Source organism: Phodopus roborovskii, unplaced genomic scaffold (assembly GCF_943737965.1).
Source record: "Phodopus roborovskii unplaced genomic scaffold, PHOROB, whole genome shotgun sequence".
Lineage (NCBI taxonomy): Eukaryota > Metazoa > Chordata > Mammalia > Rodentia > Cricetidae > Phodopus > Phodopus roborovskii.
In genome coordinates, this window is record NW_026125843.1 from 61097 (window position 1) to 68468 (window position 7372).

Below are 7372 nucleotides of genomic sequence, written 5' to 3' on the forward strand. Positions count from 1 at the left end.
GTAAAATAATAAATTAAATTAAAAAAAATGCTTTGACTCCAAAATTTAACTTGAAGAACAAGTTTCTGGGGAAAAGGATTTCTATTTTTGTTTCCACAGAAAATGAAAAGATGTGGATTCCTTCCAGACTAATGTGGTTTTATCAAGCCAGTCCACCTGAAACAGAGTACAAGCTGATCCTACATTCAAAACAGCTAGACAAAACAGCCCTACAGACTACAGCTAGGATATCTGAATCTTCTTCGATTCCCCCAAGACAGCGCCCCTTACCAGCAGGAAGTAGTTTGGAAAGAACGACGCCCAAATTCCCAAATATTGTGTATAAATGTTTGTTTTCATTTAATTGGACTTTGTTATATAAAATTAAATAAATAAATAAATAAAAACTCATTGGAAAAAAAAAAGAATGGCATTGTCCAAACACTGAGAAGGGACAACTTTAAGAAAAGAATTGTTTACTCAGTGAGTGGTCCTTTGTGGAAAAAGAAAACAAGAAACAAAGAGATTTCAGAGGAACAAAATCCAGGGGAGTTTCTGTGAGCCTGACCCTCATTAAAGGAAAATCTGCAAGATGTACCTTAGGCAAAAGAAACAAGATGACTTCTTCTTTTGTTTTGTTTTAAGCTATCAACTATTAAAAAGAAGATATCTGTGATGTTAATAAAAATGGGAGCAAAGCTAAGAGAATGTCAGCTTTTTAAAACAATATTAACAATAAAGTCTGGGGCTAGAGAGAAGGCTCAATGGTTAAGAGCAAAACTGGCTGCTCTTCCATAGGACCCAGGTCCAGTTCCCAGGGCCCACATGATGGCTCACAACAGTTTAACTCCACCTATCAGGAATGCAACACCCTCTTCTGGCCTCCACAGGCGCCTTCACACAAGGGCATGTGTTCACACATACACACAAATATAAATCTGTAAAAGAAAAACCATGTCTAATTGCTGGAATTTAACAAACTATAAGATGGAAATGTCCTGCCGAGTATGCATGTTAAAATGACTGATCAGGAAATGCTACCTTGCTGTAAGAGTACATATGCCAGACTAATGTGAGAGCAGAAGAAGTCACTATCTGTGATGGAGAAAGGGAAGCAAGAAGGGGAGGGAGGGAAGGTTCGAGAAGGAGATGAATAAGAACAAAGGATACTAGCATGTATGTATAAAGATGCCATAATTTTGTCATACTAAATTAAAATTGTTTCAAAGTATACCATAAAAAAAAAAAAGAAAGTGGATGTAGGAATTTCAGGATTTTAAACAAGATGAAAGTGGTCTCTGGGGTATGGTGTTGGGACCACAGTCAAAGTTAGTCTGTGACTGCTTTATGACAGTGTCTATAACCTTGCCCAAAGCTTCGGTACTTCAGGGGCCATGGCTCAAGCAAATGTTAGCTAAGGTATTGACCCCACCTTATTTCCTATGCTTAATTTTAATGAATTTTGTTTAAATTATAAATAAAGTTATTTTCCATACCCATCTCTGTTCCCACTCCCTCCCATGTCTGCACCAACCACATCATCACTAGGTCAGGGACTAGGCCCATCTCCATGAGTCTAGGCTGAGGGAGTAACCCTCCATAGTGAATGGGCTCCTGAAGTCCTTTCATACGCCAGGAATTCATCCTGATTCCACTGCCAGAGTTCCCTCAGTCATTCCAAGCCTTCTAAATCGACACACTTTCAGGGGTTTTGGGTCAGTCATATTATGGTTTTCAACTATTAGACTGGGATACATGAGCTCCCCCTTGTTCTGTTTATTTGATTCTCCTACCTGGTCTTGACAACTGTACTTAACACTCATCTCTCTCTGCAACTGGATTTCATGAATTCCACTTAGTGCTTAGTTGTGGGTGTCTGCTTCATTTCTGTCACCTACTGGATTTAGGCTCTAGAATATCACATAAAGGTAGATATCAATCTCATTAGAGGGAAGGGCATTTAAGGTAGCTTGTCCACTATTGCTTATATTATCATTTGCGATCATCCTTGTAGATCTCTGAAAATTTTCCTAGTGTCAGATTTCTCTCACAACATATTATGTCTCCATCTGGTATAGTACCTTGCTACACCAGACCCAGTGGAGACAGTATAGCAATGGCTGAGAGAAAACTCAATGGCTTCCTGTCCAGAGGTTAGCACCACAAGTGGTTACGCCTCCTGGGGAAAAGTGGTCCAGGTCCCTGCTTGTGTTTGTTTGACTGGCTGTTTGGAACGGGTGGTGGGTGTATTTTGTGCTATGATATCAATAATGCTTTTGATCATGGGTGTTTTGGCCTGTAGCTCCACTGTTAATTCAGAGAAGCCCAGAAAACACTGAGTCTCAGGAACTGAAAGAGATACAGACCAGCAATCAACATATAGATGTTGCTCTCTGTGCCCTTAGTTACAAATCCCATGGCACCAGCGTGACTCCAGATGATAGTCCAAGGTCAAATAAACAATCAGGGTTAAAGCTGTAGGGATCAGCACACAATATGACCCTGCCTATAATTAGCCCACCTGAAGCAAAGCTGCTGTGGAATTTACTACAAAAGTCTAACTTGAAATCTTAGGGCCCCTAAATCAATAATGGTACAAGACTTCTTATCAATGCTGTTAAAAGTTATGAATCAGAGGCAATGACTACACCCTAAACTCAGTGAATCAAATCTCTAATATGCTGACCCAAAGCAGGCCAAAATAAACAGAGATTCCCAGCTACACTCTTGCTTAGATGTATTTATGATCACATGCTTCAAAGCAATTGTTGATATGTTTATGATATGTCTGTAAATCTTTAAACTGTGACCACAGATCTGTTCTTTGAACTTTCTGCATAAAAACTCAATGCTCTGAAGTAAAAGTTGCAGCAGTCGCAAACCTCCTCGTGTGTGTTTATGTTTGTTTGTCAAGCCAAAGCCATTGCTGACCTGTTCATCTGAGTCTTGGTCTCTTTGCAGACCCGTCACCCACTGAGAGGTCTGTTGCAGTATCACCTTTCTTGCTCTCCTATCTTCCTTCCAAAACTCAGTCTTCTTGATTCCTCTTGTTCTCTTTTCCCATCCTCTGCTCCCCTTCTCTTTCTCCTAACTCTACCTCTCCTCACCCCATGCCCCCAATTCTCTCGGGAGATCTTGTCCCTTTCCACAACTCTTGGGAGACAATGGCAGGCCAATTAAGGGTGAAGTCTGAACTGAGGTGAATCCAGGGGAGGGCCCCCCTTGACACCCTGAGGGTGGAACTTGGAAAGGTGAAAGCAAACACTGCTAGGAATGAATCAGCCTCTCTCCACCTGCAGCTCAATGTTAAGGCTAAAGCTTTACACAACCTGCCTACTCCATTCATCAAGGAACAGGTGCTGATGGTCTACAGGATGGCAGCTAAGGAAAACCTTGTAAACCACACCGCCTTCTAAAAGCGAACCCACCAACTCCTTAATCCTTCCTCCCCATATCATCCCTGGCAAGATGGAAGAAGCTGTACTTAAACCAACACCAGCTGGGTTGTTAGGTAGAAACCCTACTGGCTTTTGTATCAATACAAATTGTTTAGAATGTATGGTAGCCCTGCTCCAAACCCTGCCCTCATGTTCTGTCTTTCCTGCTCATGTAGAACTGTAACTCAGGCTCCAGTAGTCAATCAGAGCTTCAAGCATAGCCACCAGTCATAGGGGAGGGTACTATCCCAATCTTATATGCTGTGCCTTTGGTACACAGAAGCTTTGGGTGATGTCTCTCTTGCTCCCATTATCTCTCTTTTCTCTCCCTCTCTCTCTTCCTCTCCCTCTCTCCTTGCAGATTACATCAGAATGGCTAACCAGTTTGTCATTTATCTTGGGTCTAGTGAACTTAATAAGACCCCGGCTCCACAAAAAAATTAATTTATTGAAATTAAGCAAAAGTATGAATGCTAAAATATTCACCAAATTGCGTGATTTGGGTTTTCTCTTCCATGGGTTTTTCCATATCATTTCATAACTAGATGGTAGACAAAGTATGTCAGATATGTACAGGGTTACAGAAACGGAAGAGAAAAATTATGGAATGTTCATTGCCAGGACCTATGTTAGGAATTTGAGAACATTCTGTAGTTCCTGCTACAGTTTTTCTTATAACTCAAGGGTTGAACATTCTTGGGAACAAGTGTGAACAGACACAACAACATTCACTGGCATCACATAATTCAAATTAAATCAATTCTTGAACCAAACATATTTTCACCTGTGAATATTTAACAATGTGAGCACTCATTCCTGTAATGCAAGTACTTAGGTTTTTAAAGTCTTAACAGTTTCCACCAATATGAATTGGTTTATGTAATACAAAGCAAAAGTGTAGGATTGGATTTAGAGAAATTAATCATCTCAATGAGGCATTCTATGTTGTTAAAGTAATATGTGAAAGGGCCCCCATTGCAGGGGCTCTGCTAAAGAGGCCTTAGGTGGAGAATGCCAGGTCCCAGCTAGATCTGCCTATCATTGCTGAAACAACCAGAATATCAGCCCAGTATCTGTCCATCCATCCCTTGTCTAGAGTCCTCTACTGGAGTTCTGGGCCCTTGACAGAGATCTGCCTGCCTCTGCAGCACCATGGTCTGGGGATTTGCAAGGACCATATGGGACCAGACAGAACACTGAATGTGGCTAAAGTTTCCCACCAAGCCACTGGAGGGCCTGCCATACCAACTACCAGGCCTCCCCAACCCATCCTCCCCATCTTAGGATAGCATCCCCTCACTCACCATGTTGTGGCTTTGGTGTTCATCCATGTTCCACTCACAATTTACAACAGTAGCACTTCCAGAACAGCAATCAATCCACTGGCACTTGTTCTGCTATAACACCAAGGCTGTAGCAAGCATAAAAGCCTAAAGTATGGCTACAGGAAGTGTTCTGCAATGCCTGTGACTGACAGGTTAGCCTGGTTTTGCTGATTGGCTGGTGAAGCTTGAGCAACAAGGGCATTTACTTCCACAAGGGTGAGTGTGCTTAAAATCTCACCACAGCGTTCCTAGGCCCTGGCTTTTACTCAACAGGTAGACACCTGTAGAGACACAAATTTCAATATCACTTACTCCTGTCTAAAATAGATAACCCCATTCTCTTCCAGTGGTGTGTGTGAGATCATCATCTCCCTCCTCCACAAAATGTGCAGATGTTGCAGATACAATTATACAAAGCAGACAGGAATGATTTCCTTATTCAACACAGGAAATTTGCCCTGTATATTAAAAACTTGAGAGAGATTTTAGGGCATATGGTACAAAAGAAACGTTTGCTTTGTGTCATCTTGCTGCAGTCAGGGGAACTGTGTGTACATTTTATCTAGTAGTCATAGACAGTTCAGAAAACCATGAGAGAAGAGAAGGAGCCATATCAGAAAGAAGAAGATCTATCTTGCTCCTGTCAGATGCTTGGCTGATAGATCCAATGCATTGGGAGTTTTATTAATGAAATTATTGAGAAATGAATAATAATAAAAAGTGTTGTCTTTATGGTAATTTGAATACTCTGAGTGAATTGGGCTGGGAAGATGGCTTCTGTAAGCACTGTGGTGACCCAGCAGAGCTTCCTCAGGATACAGGTGAGAAAAATAGCTGCATTATTCAATGTTCTCTTCTTGTACAGGACTGTTTTCAGGTTTCTAAATCAGTGGAGCCATCATCCAGCCTTGAGTTTGGAGAAAGACTTATTTTCTTGTTTGAGATCTGGTTCCTGTTTTCTATTCTTTTCTTTCCTTTTTTTTTTCTGCTTGTCTGAAGCCCCAGTGACAACCAGGAAATAAGTGGTTTCAGTTCATCTGACCTAAATGGGAAACTACTGAATATAATTCCCCCTTTCTGTGCTGAAATCTCTCGCTAGTAGTTAGAACAGAGAATAATCACTCCATGTGATTGTGCGAGCTAGCTAGCCACCTTGTTTTCAGGAGAAAGGAGTGAGTGTGAGAAGAGAGCAGTGTTTGCTATCGGAGTCTAGGTCAGTGGGGTAGAAATGCATTTCTCTGCTGATCTGGAAAAGGTTTTGTCTGGGTTGAAAAGCCAGGCCAGGAATCATTGTGCTGTGTGTATAAGGACAATGCATTCCTATAGGAGGTGGTCTTGTTATTCAGTCATCACTAGCCAATCAGGCTCTCCTCATGACCTGTCAGTCATAAAAGGTAAAGGGACCTTCCTGGTGCCATATTCAGGCTTTTCTATGAAGGAGAGCTGGCACCTTTTTCTATGTGCTTTTATTCAATTGCTGCTACAGGAAATTGATTAGAGATTGGGAGAGCTCAGTAATCACACCATGGTGAGTGAGTGGCTAATGTCCCAAGAATGGAGGAATATATTGTGCAATATATGAGCCATATGGTGGGTCCTCCCAACATCTGAGTGGGAACATGCAGACAGATTTTCCTTCATGTGGGTTTTCATGAGATCCACGCAACTCTATCAGTCAATAATAGGAATCTGAATAAAACTTTGTGGGTTGAATATCCTCAGAGTATTGGGAGCAGGGAGTCCTGTGTAGAAACTTTTTAGTCATCTTCAATGAGCATTCTGTGTATCCTTGGAAAGACTGCCATGCTTGGAAACATTTAACAATTTACATTTTACTTTATGTGAAGTGATGGAAAAATAAAAAAAAATAGGGATTATGGCAATATGGCAAGAAGGGGAAACTGGAAAGAACAAGAATTTCTTCCAGTAGATAACTTCCTGACAAATCCCACAAACTATTTTCAGGACATAAAAAAAAAAAATTAACGTTGCAGGTGTGCTAATGAGTCTTGTCTACCTATCCTTGATGAACTTCCAAAAAACTATGTACTCTATGAAATGCTGTAACCTTAAAAACCATATGAACTGAAGTTAGTGGTCTCAAGCTTCCCTATTTATTTTCCCTTTTGGAAGCCCTTCACTATTGAAACTAGGTGCCTTAGTCTTACAATAGAGTGAGGTTCTATCCTGTTTGGTTCTTCCCAATTAAAAACATTTGCTTTTGCATTTGAGAATTACTTCACTGGACATTGAAGAAACCTGGGAGGTACAAAGTTGGGGGCTCAACCAGGATTTCCCCCAGCCACCCAGGGTCCTTGACCCTGAAAGATTGTGCTCATGGCCAGGGTGTTAGTTCTAAGTCCATCAATTAATGTGCTTGAAAGTCTGTCTGTCAAAAAATGTTTTTTTTTCTTGTCCAGCAGTGGACATCTCAATCTGTACACAGGTTAATAGCACCTCAGTGGATGCACCAAAGGGGTCACCCCTGGAGAATTTGGGGGACACCACAAAATCTTATCTGAGTGGGGATATATCAGAGGGTTTGATCAACCTGATATTTGAGTGTGAAGACTTGGTCAAGGACTGAGTCATCCTAATGGATAGGCCACCTCTCATATGTGCCATGTTTGA